At 32.0% G+C, this 17235-nt stretch overlaps 2 long non-coding RNA genes across 5 annotated transcripts in view; one reads left to right on the plus strand and one right to left on the minus strand.

Annotated features, from left to right (window-relative positions):
• The window catches only part of LOC116850661, a 40053-nt gene extending 23993 nt beyond the window's left edge, over window positions 1-16060 (minus strand). The window contains exons 1-3 of one of the 4 annotated variants that reach the window (XR_004379402.1): window positions 15885-16057; window positions 15496-15709; window positions 3836-4562 (exon numbers count right to left, since the gene is read on the minus strand). This is a non-coding gene — a long non-coding RNA (uncharacterized LOC116850661). Of the gene's footprint in view, window positions 1-3835; window positions 4563-15120; window positions 15431-15495; window positions 15710-15884 lie in introns of those variants that run through there. The other 3 variants (XR_004379400.1, XR_004379401.1, XR_004379399.1) reach the window with 3 other exon arrangements.
• Window positions 14247-14974, plus strand: LOC116850662. Its single transcript, XR_004379403.1, has 3 exons — window positions 14247-14295; window positions 14376-14538; window positions 14638-14974. It is a non-coding gene; the product is annotated as an uncharacterized LOC116850662 (long non-coding RNA).
• Window positions 16061-17235: the final 1175 nt, after the last annotated feature.

The raw sequence follows: 17235 nt of genomic DNA on the forward strand, positions 1-17235 counted from the left end.
ACATTGATAAAAAATTGAGAAAATAAAACTTATTTATCTCCTTCGTAAAAAACTTTACATAATTTTAAGCGTGAACGATTCTGCTCTACATGTTGGCCTTTCCAGCGAGAAAATCATTATTTCACAGGTTGGGGCGAAGAATGTAGCTCTATTTAGAATGGATCAATAGTATTACATTGACGGAATTATTACTTTATCAATATAAAAAAATTTGGGAGCATCCAAAGTGAATGTACATAATTATGTACACTGGGCCTTAAAGGGTTAAAATAAACTCATGAGAAATGAAAGTTCTCTAACTTGAAAATTGATTTGATTTGAAAGTTATCATTTTTCGCCAATTTACATCAAATAAGAAGACTCATGATTAACCCTTTAGACAGTCAGTAGAGGAAATGTTACAATTCTTTTATCTTGATGAGTGCATATTTCGAAATGCATACGAAATTCAATTGGAAAATTTATTTTTTGAGGATTACTAAAAATAGATTCTCCTATTGAATGTGTGAGACTCATCGTGAAAAAGTATTGCAATTTTTCTTCTATTGACTAGACGTTAACGTGAAGCCATCATAGTGATAGATTACTTAATTCGGTAATACATTATTACCGTTTCTTTGGATAACTAAAAAATAAATATTACAACATTTCTTCTACCGATTAGATATGAATGCAAAATTATCATAGTGATACGTGATTCGTTCGAAGAGTACAGAGATAGCGCGAATTTGGCCAAATCTTTATTACTGTATTTTAAAGCCTTTATTAAGTTAAATATGACAGTATAGAGTGATCTGTCGATTAGTATTGGATAGTGCGCCAAAATGTGAACGCCTCGAGTGTTTTGTACGTTCATTGTTTGAATCATTCTTTTGTGTTTGGACTGACGTGGTAGACTTAGATTTCATCGACGATTATAAATCGATGCTAAAAGTCCTTCAGATTGCGGCGAGATCATACCAAAAGGTGCGAGAAACATCGAAACTGTTCAGTCTTTGCTGATACGACCAAACGCAGAACTCACTTTGATGCGCTGTCAAATAAAAACTAATCGATAGGTCACTCTATGCGGTCACATTTAACCTAGTAAAGGAAGGCTCTGAGAGATACAACGATAAAAATTCAGTCAAATTCATTCTGTCTCTGCATTAGATCACGTACTTTTTGGACGACCACGTAGATTGTTGATTCAACACATCGTTGCCGTCTCTTTGAACAATCGAAGAAAGTATTGCGACCTTTCTTCCATTCACTGAACATTAACGTAAAGCTATCATAATGACAGATTATCGATATATCGTTACCGCTTCTTTGAGAAAAAATAATCAGTAAATAATAAATCAATAATGCATACGGCTAGAAAATCTCACTAACCTGGTTACGTGTTAAGGCTATTTCGCTGGTCAGTGTGCATACATATCACCGTGCGGATAACTTCAGTGATATTTTTTCATCCTTCAAGAATCAGGTTTCTCTCTCCTTCTCTCTTTCTCTCTCTCTTGATCCACGCCCTGGTAAAAAAAGTTTATAGAAAACGATAGAATAAAATTCTATCGTTCTATCGTTTTCTATCGTTGTGAATATGGATTTTAGTTCGTGAATTCACACATGTGAATAGTATTCTATCGTATACAATAGAATACAATAAATAGTGATAGAATTTCTATCATCCGTTTCCTATATAATACAAATAGAACTCGATTCTTATAGAACCAGATAAAATACGATAGGATTTATATCTGATGCTCGCGAATGCTGACGCTTGCGAACGATAGAGCTTATAGAAAACAATACAAATTGATAGAAATTCTATCGTTCTCAATCGTTCTCTATCAACTTTTTTTATCAGGGTTGAGATCCATCTTCCCAGATAACACGCATATCTAAAAGATGTCGAAAAGATATCTAAAAGACATCTTATGCATTTTGTTGCATAAGACATCTTTTAGATATGCATGTTATCTGGGTTCCCTCCTCTACAAATTTGTCCAAGTTCACCAACAATAGATCGGAAGAGATTCACGATCACACCGGCCGGGTTAATGATTTTGTAGAGCGCTTCAGTTCACCGCGAGTCGACGCCGTTGTCAATTTTTACACGAGCGAAAACGAGAAACTTTTGAAGCATTCTTGAAGAGAATACCGCACAGTTTTTCGCGTAATCGAAAGTACAACGATACGATAGCCCGCGAAGCGACTTAACTTTAAGCCATATTTAACTTACACCACGCGGCGTATGATTGTCTTTCTTCTTCCTTGTTCGCTCTGCGACACACGCACACACATACTTCTGTTCCTTGCCCCGCTCTCTCCTCCCTCCAGACCCCCCTCTATTAGTACGTCGAAAAAAGAGAGTCGCGAGTCATGTTTTATCGTAAACTCATCGAGATGTCGAAGCAATTACGAGGCGTTGGCGCTGAAAGGCGTCCAGAGATGACGATTGTGCCTAATAATAAATGTTGTTACATGATAATGTTATACACTTGTCATATAGAAAGTCTATTTATGAACGGTATTTCCAATTGTTCCGCAAAAGAAAGAAGCTTCTTATTCTCGATCCAACATCGATCGCGCATCTCTCTCTATGTACGTATAATATATAAAGAGACCATGACGATGTCGATTATTATGCATTGCCGATTTATAATAATATATGATACAATGATGATAATAATAATATGATTATACATATAGCTATAATATATATATATATATATATATATCTATTATGTTATCATTAATATTAATTAATTATTCTAGCTACGACTCGAATAACGGTAGCAATGATAACGGTATAATGTAACGTTACAGAAAGTAATATATTATGAATCTACAACGTTATATTTCTATCTCTTTCTCTCTCTTTCTCCCGATTTGTTCGATCGACTCACTCGATCTGTTTCCTTGATTCGTGCCATTTCCTTCCAACTGGTCTTGTAAGAAATTCCCCTCGTTGTGATCCATTTCTGGCGTGAAACATGTTTCCCCCTTAATCCTCTCGGTTTCTCGCTCGCGGACTCGATCCCGGCGAGATAAAAATAACTCCCCTTTGAACGTTCAATAGAGTGCGAAAGCTCGAGAGAGAGATTTTACGGTGAGCCACCCCCGTGTGGGCGATATTGAGACGCGGTGTAATTTTTTTTTTTCTACGACGTCGCACGTGCAAATAATTATTGTCCTCGCGTGCATTTTTATTTACAATGTAAACAGTGCTTACTGTCAGACTATTGCTCGCGAGGTCGGAGCGATCGGACGCCTCAAAGCGTCTGAAATCATTCAGCCAAGAGAGAGGCAGAGTTAATCAGTTAATCAAATAAATTAATCAGTTAAAAGTTAAGCAAAAAACTTAATGACTATTAACTTAATTTAGTTAATTTTAAATTAGATGACTTTAAACTTAAATCAATTATTTTTAAATGTATTAATTTAGCTAATTAACTGTTTTTATATAAATTAAAATAATTCATCAATATTAAAATCATCCCGGGTTGCTTACCCGGGATTTTAATAGAACAGAAAAATTAAAAATATTACCAACAAATTCGTTTTGTTTACCATTCGTTTGAATACCAGTTCCAATAAATAAGACATATCTACTTTTGAAACATTGATATTATATTTTATAATGTTTATTTTTATAATATTTGTAATATATTTAATATATTATAGTATATTTATTATATATTAGTAATATTAAAGTTAATATTATATAGTTAATATTAGTAATATTAGTAATATTTAATAGTATATTTATAAACGGTATATCTATTAATAGTTAATAGTATATTTTTATAATGTTTCTGCATAAAGTTTCTGCATAAAGTTTCATGAATATTTTGGAAATGTTAATAATAATATCAATAATATTGTTTTCCAAATATATTTGAAGAATATTTTAAAAACATGAAACAAGATATTTTTTCAATTTTACTGCCCAATAAGCAAGAAACATGAAAGTAACATTTCAAACAACACATGTGATATTTCAACATATGATCATTTTAATATACTAAACTTCTACGAAACGTGTGTACTTTAGATATATTCGTAATATACTCGTAAGATCCGCATAATATTTTTTGTATATTATATCGTTTTTCGAACATACACATTCTTAGAACAGTGATGTTCCATTTAATTATTGAATGTTATAAGTATATTCGGGAAACAACATTTACTTTTTCTGCTAAAACAGTTTAAATATTTTAATAACGAGAAAGATCGGCATATAATTTCCCATGATTAGTATAAATTGTTTCATATCTTGTTTTTTAAACTGATTTATTGTTTTCTTTAATCATTTTAATGTTTGGTTAAAAATCCGAAAGCCATCATATCGTCACAGATTTGTTAAAATATTGTACTAACATTCGTTATGTATCGGTTATTATTGCATTATTCCAACATTTGTTAGCGAGTACGCCATTACAATGTTTTTTTTAACAATATAATAGTATATTATAAATACGATTTACCAAAATATCGTCAGAGTTAATTGACATCAGCAGTTCCTGTTCGATCATTAAAACGTCCAAAAACGGTCTAAGAAGAGAATAGGTGACCTGTAAAGGATTGAAACCACGAAGAAACATACGAAATATAAAAGATACAATAACACAAAAAATGAAATGTCAGATTTTTTACCTTTTAAGCAAAACGATCAGACATCAGTTTATTTAAACCATTGCAATGGGAAAATTTATTAATTTCTTACTAGAGATATTGTTGATATATACTAAGGATTTAGAATATAAAATGATGTTCAGAATATAAACAAATGTTCAGAATATCAAAAAATAGAATATCAAAAAATGCAATTTTGCTTACAACATTATGATTATATGCAAGGTTAAGTAAGTTAACATTTTTTTTTAACTAAGTTAATTTAAAGTTAATGGTTTTGAAAATTTAACTTAGTTAAGATAAAGTTAAGATAATGAAATTAATTGAATTAAAAGTAAAGTTAATAAAAAAAAGTAATTAAAAAGTTAAAAGTTAAATTTGTTTCATTTCATGACTTCAGGGTTTCAATTTTACAAATAACGGAAAAAACAAATATACACCTTATTTGGAAACATGTTTTATTTATAGATACTTATTAAATTTAAGTAATAAAGTTTTTTGGAAAGGACCCCGCATTAATCATATGAAAAAAATTATTTCAGTCGAATTGATTGAAACTATGGTATTTTGTAGCTTATGAGGTGCTAATAAAAAATCAACAAAAAGTGCGAAAAATGGACAGTTTTTTTCTAGCGCCATTAGAAAGTTGCTATTTTAGATCTAACTTATTATGCTAAGTTGCTATTTTAGGTACGGAAGGGGGGAGGGGGTGTAATATAGGTATGTATTGGAATGTGTGTATTTGTATCAATAGTTATTCTATTATGTCTGACATTATTACGCCCAAAAAATTGTGTGTGTGTGTGTATGTATGCGTGCGTACGTATGTGGGTGTAACCTAACCTAACCCGCCCAATACACACACACACACATTTTTTAGACGTAATAATGTCAGATGTACTAATAAAATAACTATCGATACAAATATCAATACACACCTATATTACATATCGATACACATATCAATACACATCCATATTACACCCCCCTCCTGCACCACATACATACACTGAGACATGAATCTATTCAATAATGGACACACGTATGGTTATATATAAATGCCTATACAGTTAAAAAAGCAATTTGTGTACAATAGATAAAGGTTTGGTTAGACCAGAAATAACAACTTTCTAATGACGCTAGAAAAAAACTGTCCATTTTTTCACACTTTTTGTTGAAGATTTTTTATCAGCACTTTATACGCTACAAAATATCATAGTTTCAGTCAATTCGACTGAAACCACTTTTTTCATATGATTAATGCGGGGTCCTTTTTATTGGACATTTTTCCTGAGAAAAAGATTGCAGATTGTCAAAAATGAGCTCTCCTGCACTGAACAGCCTTTCGACGTCTCGCGACACTTTTATGGCATGATTAACTTCAAGATAATTGAATTAAAAGTTAATAGTTACCGATAAAATGTAACTAAGTTAAGTTAAAAGTTAAGAATGTAAAAATGTAACTTAGTTAAGTTAAAGCCATTTAACTTTTTAACTTTTTAACTTAACATTTAATTTTTTAACTAGTGAATACCCAATCCTAACTATATGTAATTTCAATATTATTGAAATCTCCAGATTAGAGTTAAAGTTTGTTAATGATTTTCTATACAATGTGAAAAACAACACATTTGTAAACATTATATGTTACTGAATAACATTGTTGTAATAATTTCTTGGTTACTGAGATGTCCTTTCTTTATATAGAATACTATGAACAAACAGTCGATATTTTGTTACAAAAAACTACATTTTCATTGTTTCATATAAATTTAATCTATGATTAAGAAGTTAGTTATGAAAAGAAACATAAAAAAACATAAGCATTGCTTGGCACTTTTAACTTTAGTAAGTTAATTTAATATTAACTTTTAATGAAGATAGTTTTTGTTTATATAATTTTTAATTTTACTAATTTAATTTTCTGAGTTATTGACTTTAAACTTTCAACTTAGTCAACTTAATTAAAAATTTACTTACACAATTCTAAAATCAAGAGATAAAACTCCTTGAAATTTTATGAATTTGCATTTCGTGATCAGCTTTATCAACGTTAACACGAAATTGTATCACGTGTTTCTCCTCGTTAGGGAGAATTATTTCGAGATTTGCACGATCTCGATAAGGATTCGACGAAAGTGTCATTTCGTCAATATTGATATTTCCTCTTCTCCGAAAACGAATTCTTGATCACAATCGCGAATGTTCTTGACGCGACGGTCTGATCGAGAAACGCAAATTACAGTCTATATATAAAAATATGAAAACAAATATAAATTCAAATATATATATGCGGAGAGAATTTTATAAAAATATTGCAATATTATTTTGTAATCTGTTTTGTAAAAACCACATCAACAATCTGTCTTAATTTATTACTTTTCTATTTTATATGAGTTATTTATATTTTACAAACTGTAAGAAAAATTAATTATATCAAGAAATTTACTACATTTTCCTTAACAAAATAAACTCCACCAAGACTATTCATGTGCTAGTAAAAAGCATGATAAAATAGGAAAGAATTTATGTGAAAAACGATATATTTTCTCCGTGAACATACAAAAGCAATGTGGAATCAATTTGGATTAGTGTATTCGTTAATGAGTTGCTGATAAATTTCGTTTTAGTTTCATGTAAACAGACGCCTATGTCGCCGAAGATTAAATGTTTATGAATTTCCACACAACATTATGATGTCTTAAAGACGTCATAAAGACGTCTTAAAATTTTTTTGACGCCTTAAAAAATTATCAAAAAGTCATCTTTATGACGTCTTTAAAACATCTTATGCGTCAATTTAAGACGTTATATATACGTTGTTTTAAGACGTTTTTGAGACATTATTTTAAGATGTCTAAAAGACGTCTTAAGGACATTGTTTTAAGACGTCATAAAAACGTCTTGTTTAAGACTACTTTGCCCTCATTCTTTTATATTTGTTACTTTTCTCATATATATATACTACAAAATATAATCTTACGAATCATATAATTTTATGATTAATCTGTAAGTGTGAAAGAAATAAATTACTGATTGCAATACGAAATTTTACACAAGTTACCGACAGACTACTTTAGATCTATTCATATATATGCTATTATAAACTTTAATTACACACACACACACACACCACACACACACACACACACACATACACACATACACATACATACACTCCGTGAACATACAAAAGCAATGTGGAATCAATTTGGATTAGTGCATTCGTTAATGAGTTGCTGATAAATTTCGCTTTAGTTTCATATAAACAAACGCCTATGTCGCCGAAGATTAAATGTTTGTGAATTTCCACACAACATTATGACGTCTTAAAATTTTTTTGACCTCTTAAAAAATTATCAAAAACATCTTTATGATGTCTTTAAGACATCTTCTGCGTCGATTTAAGATATCATATAGACATTGTTTTAAGATGTTTCTTTTTTGAGACATTATTTTAAGATGTCTAAAAGACGTCTTAAGGACATTGTTTAAGACGTCATAAAAACGTCTTATTTAAGACTACTTTGCCCTCATTCTTTTATAGTTGTTACTTTTCTCGTATATATATACTACAAAATATAATCTTACGAATCATATAATTTTACGATTGATCTGTAAGTGTGAAAGAAATAAATTACTGATTGCAATACGAAATTTTACACAAGTTACCGACATATTACTTTTAGATCTATTCATATATATGCTATTATAGACTTTAATTATAATTATACACACACACACACACACACACACACACACACACACACACACACACACACACACACACACACACACACACACACACACACATATATATATATATATATACAGGGTGAGGAAAAAGTATGGAAACCCTGAAAAATCTAAAAAAATATAAGTTTTACAGAAAAATGTTTCTGTAAAACTTGTAGTAGTTCATGTGAAAGAAAAAGGTATGTGTTCCGTTGTCTTCCTCGATGATTTTCTCTTCCTCGGTGCTTCAAAAGAGGAATGTTTACATAATTTGAAGTTATCTATAAATCTCTTATTTTCTCTTGGATTCTTATTTAATTACAAAAAATCCCAGCTTACTCCTTCACAGAGTTGCAAATATTTAGGCTTTATTTTTAACTCGATCTCTCAGTCAATAGCAATTCCTCCAGAGCGATGCTGCAAGCTGCTTCAAATGTGATCACTAAGATTAAGAAACAATCGAGATGCCGATCCGTATCTTTGTGAGTATGATTGGCTCGCTATTTTCTGTATGTCCAGCGATTCAGTATGGAATATTATACACAAAGAAGTTCGAACGAGAGAAGTTTTTAGCCTTATTGGACTCTGAGGGTAACTATAATGTAAAAATGAACATATCTCGACATTTAGCACAAGATTTTGAGTGGTAGATTAGAATTTTCTCTAATCCGAATCTGTACAACGTCATCCGCTCAAGGACACCAGTTAGGGAGATCTTTTCGGATGCTTCTCTGTCAGGATGGAGTGCTTTCTGTGGTACTGAATATACTTACGGTTAGAAAATAAACTTACGGTGTTAGAAAATAAAAAATCAAAACATATTAATCTTCTGGAATTAATTGCCGCCTTCTATAGTATAAAATGCTTTACAGTAGATCTTCGCAATTGCGAAATTCTCATTCGAGTTGATAATACGACGGCGATTGCCTGTATTAATCGATTTGGCTCGGTACAGTATCCTCATCTAAATGAGATAGCAAGACAGATATGGGGATGGTGTGAGCAACGGAATATTTTTCTATTTGCATCCTATGTCACTTCTTTAGACAATTCTAGCAGATAGAGAATCTAGAGTGATTAGTGAGGACATAGAGTGGTCTTTATCACAAAAAGTTTTTTCTCGGCTGTCGTCTGAGTTTGGTCCTTTCGACATAGACTTGTTCCCATCAATCATTAATGCAAAGTGTCTAGCTTATGTTTCCTGGCTCCCAGATCCGAGCATTGTAGCGGTAGATGCCTTTACTTTCTCCTGGTCAGAATTAAAATTCTTTGCTTTTCCCTCATTTATACTAATACCTCGAGTTCTCAGAAAAATTGTAAATGATAAGGCACAAGGAATTGTTGTGGTCCCTTGGTGGCTCTTCTAAGCTTAGTTTCCCTTGTTTTCCCGCTTATTAACTAGGGAACTTATAATTTTAATCTAAGGACTTACTTTCTTCTCCTTTCAGGAATCATCACCCAGCATGGAAAACTCTTTCCCTGGCGGCAGGGAAATCAATCTGGCTGGCAAATCAGGTTGGCTTTGATTAATCGCAGAGTTCCATTAAAAGCGATAGAAGTGACGCTTCCCTTTCGAACGCCACAATAAAATAATATACCAAGCCGCTAAGAGATTGGTGGTTTTATTGTAAATCCTCAGATGTGTGTGTGTGTTCTCTCTCTTATATTTTTTCGCCAAGTGCCACACAATTTTTGGAGTTTTTAGCCCAAGAATGGGAACGCGTTATTTCTTATTCGATTATCAATAATATTCATACTGCAATTTCTCTGATTTCGCAAAACGAGATCGGTACCCATCCTCTAATAAAAAGATTCTGTAAAGGAGCGAGAGTTCTTAAACTTCCTTGCCCTCGTTACGATTTTGTTTGGGATCCGGCGCCGGTTATTGATAAGTTAGCATCTTTATAACCATACGACGCGCTTATCTTAGATACTATCTCGAAAAAACTAGTTCTGTTATTAGCTTTAGGCACAGGTCAACGTGTACAGACATTAGCATCCTCACTACTTTCTCAAATCTCTCTTACGGACAAGCTCATTATTTGCTTCCCAGATAGGCTTAAGACTTCTGCGCCGGGACATTCCCAACCCTTTTTCTCCTTCTCCCCATTCGAAGGTAACGAGAATGTTCGCATTTATTCTTTATATATGAATAACGATACATTATTACTATTGGAACAATATTTATAACATGTTTAAAACGTACAGAAAATATTATATTTAATTAAATATTCCATGAGTTTTGGTCATTTAATTAAGCGTTTGAATTATTTAACTTAGATATTAAATTTTGTTTCACAATTAGTGTCAGCGAGGCAAGTTGGGAGAGATCTAATCTTGTCGTCGATAGAAAATAGATTTTTTTTTTTACATAGGATAGACTCTTCTGAACGATTGCGTCTAACTCTTGGTCATTTCAGCGTTAAAATTACGAACGTCGGCTCCATTTAACACGTTAAACGCCGCTATGGTCACCGGTTATCGGCACTGTGATACTATCGCGTCTCATTAAGTTACGTATAAAGTATAATCAATTAATCAATAATCAATTAATAATTAATTAAGATTGAAAAACCAGTTTAAAATAACGGCCAAAGGGACGAGATAGAAAATTGAAGAATAATGTGTCTCCATACACAGAAAAATATATATTACATTCAAGTAAATGTTTCTTATCGTTTTAAGTCGCGTGATTTAGCTTTAAATGTATGTATGTAATGATTGATCTTTAAATGTATTAAATTATATATAAATATATATAAAAATTATTATATATAATAATTATATAATATAATAATAATTATAACGTATTAAATGTGTTAAATGACGAGATTTACTCTAAAAAATTTCTATTGAGAAGTCAAATGAAATTTCCGAAAAATTTCCCATATGATGTCTCAGTTACTTCATATGATATCTCAATTGAGACATCATATAAAAAATAGAAAGGGTTTGTTTTAATTTTTGGATTATATTGTTGCACTCGCAGGCGCGGGGGGAAATAAACGAACATGTTATAAAAAGGAAAGGAACTTAATATAAAGCGTGGAACCAGGACAAAGGGAATTCTCGAAGGAACACGCATCTACACCGCACGCTAGCTGTCAAACGACTCTTCATCAGCTGTTGCTCTTCATAACAACTTCGTAGCAACCGTAGCTACGGGAACTGAGGCTCAGGACTCGCGCACACGTCGGACGTCGCGAGACCGCGTTTGCAACAATATTATAAATACCTTAGTAACTTAATATATAGTAACCTAATATAATCTAAACATTTACAATAAAAAATATAATAATTAAAATTTTTTAATTTTAATATAATCTAAAAATTAAAAAAAAAGTTTTTCTATTCTTTATATGGTATCTCAATTGAAATATTATTACTTTCTTTTTTATATGATATCTCAATTGAGATTGATGAATGATCACCAATATGAGCTGTAGTGGTGCCGTTTGCCGTTATATACTTATACATTAGGTCAAACTGAACACAAAAGTTCTTTACTATTTTGCAAATAACTATATAGATTTTTCGATATTAATTAAAGAAGATTTGTGAATGATCGCGTGAGATGTGATAGATGAGCCGTAGTGGTGACATCTATTTGCCGTCGTGTGCTTGTACATTAGGTCAAACTGAACAAAAAAGTCCTTCACTTTTTCCTAATAACTTTGTAAATTTTCTTAATAACTTTTTTTCCTAATAACTTTGTAAATTTTTATTAATTTTTATTAATTAGAGAACATTAATATATTATCGCGAGCGATATCCGCCAATTTTCTTTAATTAATGATTTAAAATTTACAAAGTTATTAGGAAAATGGTAGAGGATTTTTTCAGATTGAATTAATGTGCAAACACATGATGGCAGATGTCGCCATTACAGCTTATCTACCATACCTTGCGTAATCATTCACAAATCTTCTTTACTTAATATTTCGATAATTATTACGAACATCACAAAACGGTATAGGACTTTTATGTTTATCTCAAGCCACTACTACGTCTCCACGAGCTTCGAAAGTTGTTCTGAGACACCCTGTATACATTTATTTATTGTATCTTTAATGAATTTAATTTTGTCACTTAACCTCTTGTGAGCAATCACTGAAATCAGCGCGTTAATTCTCCTCGCGATTCATGCTCTCGCCGGCACGATTGCATACGATTTCTCACTTGGGGATCTGCTCCTCCTCATTTGACGTTTACGCGCAACCACCATAAGTTTGCGCCACAACGTGCCCTTAAGCGACACGTGACGTTTTTCATCACGCGTAGCGATCGGTCACGTTTCCTCTCGCCTTCACCTTTGAAGTACGATCGATGCGTTCGTGTCAGACGTCACGAAAGGACCGCGCTCGACCTGCCGATTGCTTAACGCGCAATTCGCAATCGCAAAATGTCACACAATTTTTGGAGTTTTTAGCCCAAGAATGGGAATGCGTTATTTCTTATTCGACTATCAATAATATTCGTTCTACAATTTCTCTGATTTCGCAAAACGAGATCGGTACCCATCCTCTAGTAAAAAGATTCTTTAAAGAAGCGGGAGTTCTTAAACTTCCTTGCCCTCGTTAAGATTTTGTTTGGGATCCGGCGCCGATTATTGATAAGTTTGCATCTTTATATCCATACAACGCGCTTACCCTAGATACTATCTCGAAAAAACTAGTTCTGTTATTAGCTTTAGGCACAGGTCAACGTGTACAGACATTAGCATCCTTACGACTTTCTCAAATCTCTCTTACGGACAAGCTCATTATTTGCTTCCCAGATAGGTTTAAGACTTCTGCGCCGGGACTCCCAACCCTTTTTCTCCTTCTCCCCATTCGAAGATAACGAGAATGTTCGCATTTATTCTTTATATATGAATAACGATACATTATTGCTATTGCTAACTCGCAAATATTTGAGCCGTTTATTTTGAAAGTGACCTAAGTCCATTTATACTTAAATTGAGATATTTAAGAGTTCGCGTTTTTATTAAAAATATACGTATAGGATACTAATGTGTCATACTGCTTAAGTGTATCTAAAAGAGTTAAATTTACAATTTCTATTAAAATAATAACAATTATTAAGTGAATAATATGTGTTTTCTTACCAAAAATGGAGTTAAGCTACTTTCAAAGTTAACAACCAGATTCGTTATAAAATTTGAAAGAGCCCAAGTCCATTCGACATAATTTAAAATGCTTCAAATTGAAAAAACAATACTCAATTTATTTTATATTTCTTTACAACACTTCAAAAACACAATTTATGCAATTCAGGAAATTTTCTAACTACATAAATTACATAACAATTTACTGCTCATCTACATTTTTTGTATGCAGGAGGGATTTGAAGGGATTCGAAAAGACTGACAAAGCCTTTTAGAAATAATTTGACAGATATTGCTTATTCTTGCACTAATAAATTATCAAGATTAATTCGTGTGCATAAAGACAGGTTGCCTCTTTGTTTCCATAATAACGTTGTATATAGGTTGCAATGCAGTGGCTGTGATGCTTCTTACGTTGGTCAAACTAGTAGAAGACTCTACACGTATTGGCGAGCATAGGAGAATTCCTAAGAGTTCTACGATGCAGTTAACGACCATACAGGAACATCGTTTGAGGAAGAATCATGATTTTGATTGGGATCATGTCAAAGTTTTACATGAGGAACGCTTTTACTTAAAACGCCTGATCTCAGAAATGATTTTCATCAAATTTCAGAAGCAAGGTCTTACTCACAAAAGGATATTGAATATTTAGGCACCAGCTACTGCGGCTTGTTATGAAAATAAACTTTGTTTTGGTTTCTTTCTCTTCCACAAGTCGTTTCCGTAATGTTAATGCTAGGCATATAAATCTATAATTATTTGTATTTCGAAGACGTGGCGATGTTATCGTTGACAGGATCGGTTTACTTTTAGCTGAACTCAACAAAGTATTTTATATTGTCAGTTTTAATTATTTATTATATTTCAATTTTACTTATTTTTATTTTATTTTATATGTTTTTTATAGTTATGACGGCTACTTCTCAATATTAATTTATTACTTAATATTATTTCGATAACGGTCTTGTCGGCTTTAATATTGAAATTACCTTCATCACTGCCTTCGGACATTTGTAAATCCGCACTTTCGGACATTACCAATAATGAATTGGACTTAGGCCACTTTCAAAGTAATGGTTTCAATTATTGAACTAACTGCAAAAACTTATGTGTCCAAAATTATCGTGTATACTCTGAATATACTTAACCGCAAATGTTATTTATGACAGCTAACTTCAAGTTGTACACGTTACTACGGTCAACAAAAAATAATTGACAAATGGACTTAGGCCACTTTCAAAATAAACGGCTCATTTGTACCGTTTATTTTGTTGCGGATCGAACGGCTCGGATTATTCTTACGCTCAGCGACATTATGCACAAAACAGAATTGCCTGAAATAAAACGAGGACAGCTTCGACTAATCTCGTGCACGGCGAACACACAAGATCATATTCCGCGACTATTTATTAGCGCAGCGTATTCTACCGCATTCGCGCACGGTGTGTTGGACGTCCATGTGTAAACAATATCTAGATGTATTCTGCGACTTATCTCCTCACGAATAATTTAAACGTTTTTCTGTGCGAGAATGTTTACCGCAAATGTTTACCGTACAATATCTCTGACGATTTTCAACGGAGGAGAAAATATGCGAAATGAAAAACAGACAGAATAATTATCCAAATGGAATGAAATCCGGAACATAAGAATTTGAAGTTACTGTGATAAAGTTATTTATTAATGGAAGCGAACAAACAATACAAATATTGCGAATGTTTAGGTCAAATAATTATAAATCTTTAGATATAATAATTATATTTAGATAAAATAATTATAAATAATTATTAAAATTATTTTTATTTTATAGAAGAAATAGAAGCTACTTGATTCTATTCCTTTTCATAGGAATTCCTATTCCTATTTCTTTTCATATTTTTTTTGATAACTTATATTTATTAATAACTGATACTTATTTTGATACCTTTGATACCTTTTTTTTTGATAATTTTCTTATATATCCTAAATTAAACGAAAGAATTAAATGAGTCATATCAAGATGGGATATACTGATAACTGGTACTTACATTACAATTTTTTTGAACTTCTTCTTTTTGCTAATGTCCGTCCTGTTCCATAACGCCATCATTTTCTTTTTCGCCTGATTAAGCTTGCGAATCGTGCGCTTGTTTTTACATGACTTACGTTTTCTCTTGATCGATCTGATATATATATCGATTTCTTTCATATATTTGTTTATAGATACAGGTGTCATTCTCTTTTCATGTGCTTTTTCTCGTCCTTCACGAACCATTCAGACAAATTTTTATCGTTAAGCACAGATTTTATAGTACGATATCAATTAATTTAAGTATTAATAAAAGTCCTCAATACGGTGAGGAGGCAGTTTATTAATACGACATACAAAAAATCACCAAACATGAAGAACACGCAAACAAATAAATAAAATTAATACCTTAAGTAATTAAATCTTTTCAGTAAGTCAGTAAGTCAAAGCGAAAAATGTTAATCGAAAATTTCGTTACAACACTTATTAAGGTGCTGTATCCGTGGAGTCAGTACAAATGCTGTGCTTATATTTAGATCGCGGAAAAGCACAACAACAATGTAAAGCTCGATGATAAACAGAGACAAAAATCTACACGCATCCGAATAACGCGTTATGAAGGTTATCAAGATTTTCAGTGTCAATTTGCGAATTAAGGTCTTGTCTTTACAATTTAATAAAAATTATTTCCGCAACCAATTTTTTAAAATACAGACGTTCTTCATGCAAAATTCTAACATCATCCCAATAGAACTCGAGATTGCAAGTAATGCGATGTTCTTGGACGACTGAAAGATTCGAAGTTGAGTCTTTGTGCTCGGAAATGTGTGTAGATACCCAGATAGCACAAAATATTCTGAGAATATTCTAACAAGATGATTTTTATATATTCTGATAATATTCGGAAAGAATATTCTTACATGATTTCAAGAATGTTCAGAAAATTATTGGAATATTATTTGTTATGTTCTCAGAATATTCTATTAAAACTGCACAGAATATTCGAAGAATATTCTAACAAGATGATTTCTACGCATCCAGAAAATATTCGGAAAGAATATTCTTATTCTTCGTTTTAAGAACGCTATATTATTAGAATATTATTTGCTAAATTCTCAGAATATTCTAAGGACATTTTAATAACTTCACATCATCAAACATTGTAGTAAGATTATGGATAGGTTACAAGCTTATACATTAAAATGAAAATTTCGCTTTGTACGCCCGGATCGTCGTTATTTAACTCATTTTTAAGCAAATGGTGCATTTGGAGATTTTTAAGAATTTTTTTAAGCATAAATAATCTAGTTTAAAGTATACATATGCCGCGGACGCACCCGGTTATCTGGGTACCCACCATAGAAAAATTCAATTTTGAGTGAACTATTAGCTTTTTTTATTAATTTATTTGATTTATGCATGTGAAATGAGTTGCGTAATAAGAAAATACATGAAAATTTATTTAAAAAACAAAAAAAACATTTATTTATTGCATTCTATGCACTTGGCAAAAGTTATCGCATGTTCATCGCAAATAGGCCTATCACATTCGGAGCAGGCCTTTCGTGTTTTCCTTCTCTTCTTAATTGTTTGTTTGTAACAAATATGGCAGGAACCGATAACTTTCTTCCTTCCTGATGCATCTCGTTGAACTGACGGATCTGGATCAGCCTCCACTGGATTTACTGGCCGACCGATTACACTTTCAATAGCGATCTTGGTGCTATAATTTCTCATTATTTGCACGTTATGATATCGA

Source organism: Odontomachus brunneus, unplaced genomic scaffold, assembly GCF_010583005.1.
Source record: "Odontomachus brunneus isolate Ranch 3 - 2012 unplaced genomic scaffold, Obru_v1 Obru_scaffold_151, whole genome shotgun sequence".
Taxonomy (NCBI): Eukaryota; Metazoa; Arthropoda; class Insecta; order Hymenoptera; family Formicidae; genus Odontomachus; species Odontomachus brunneus.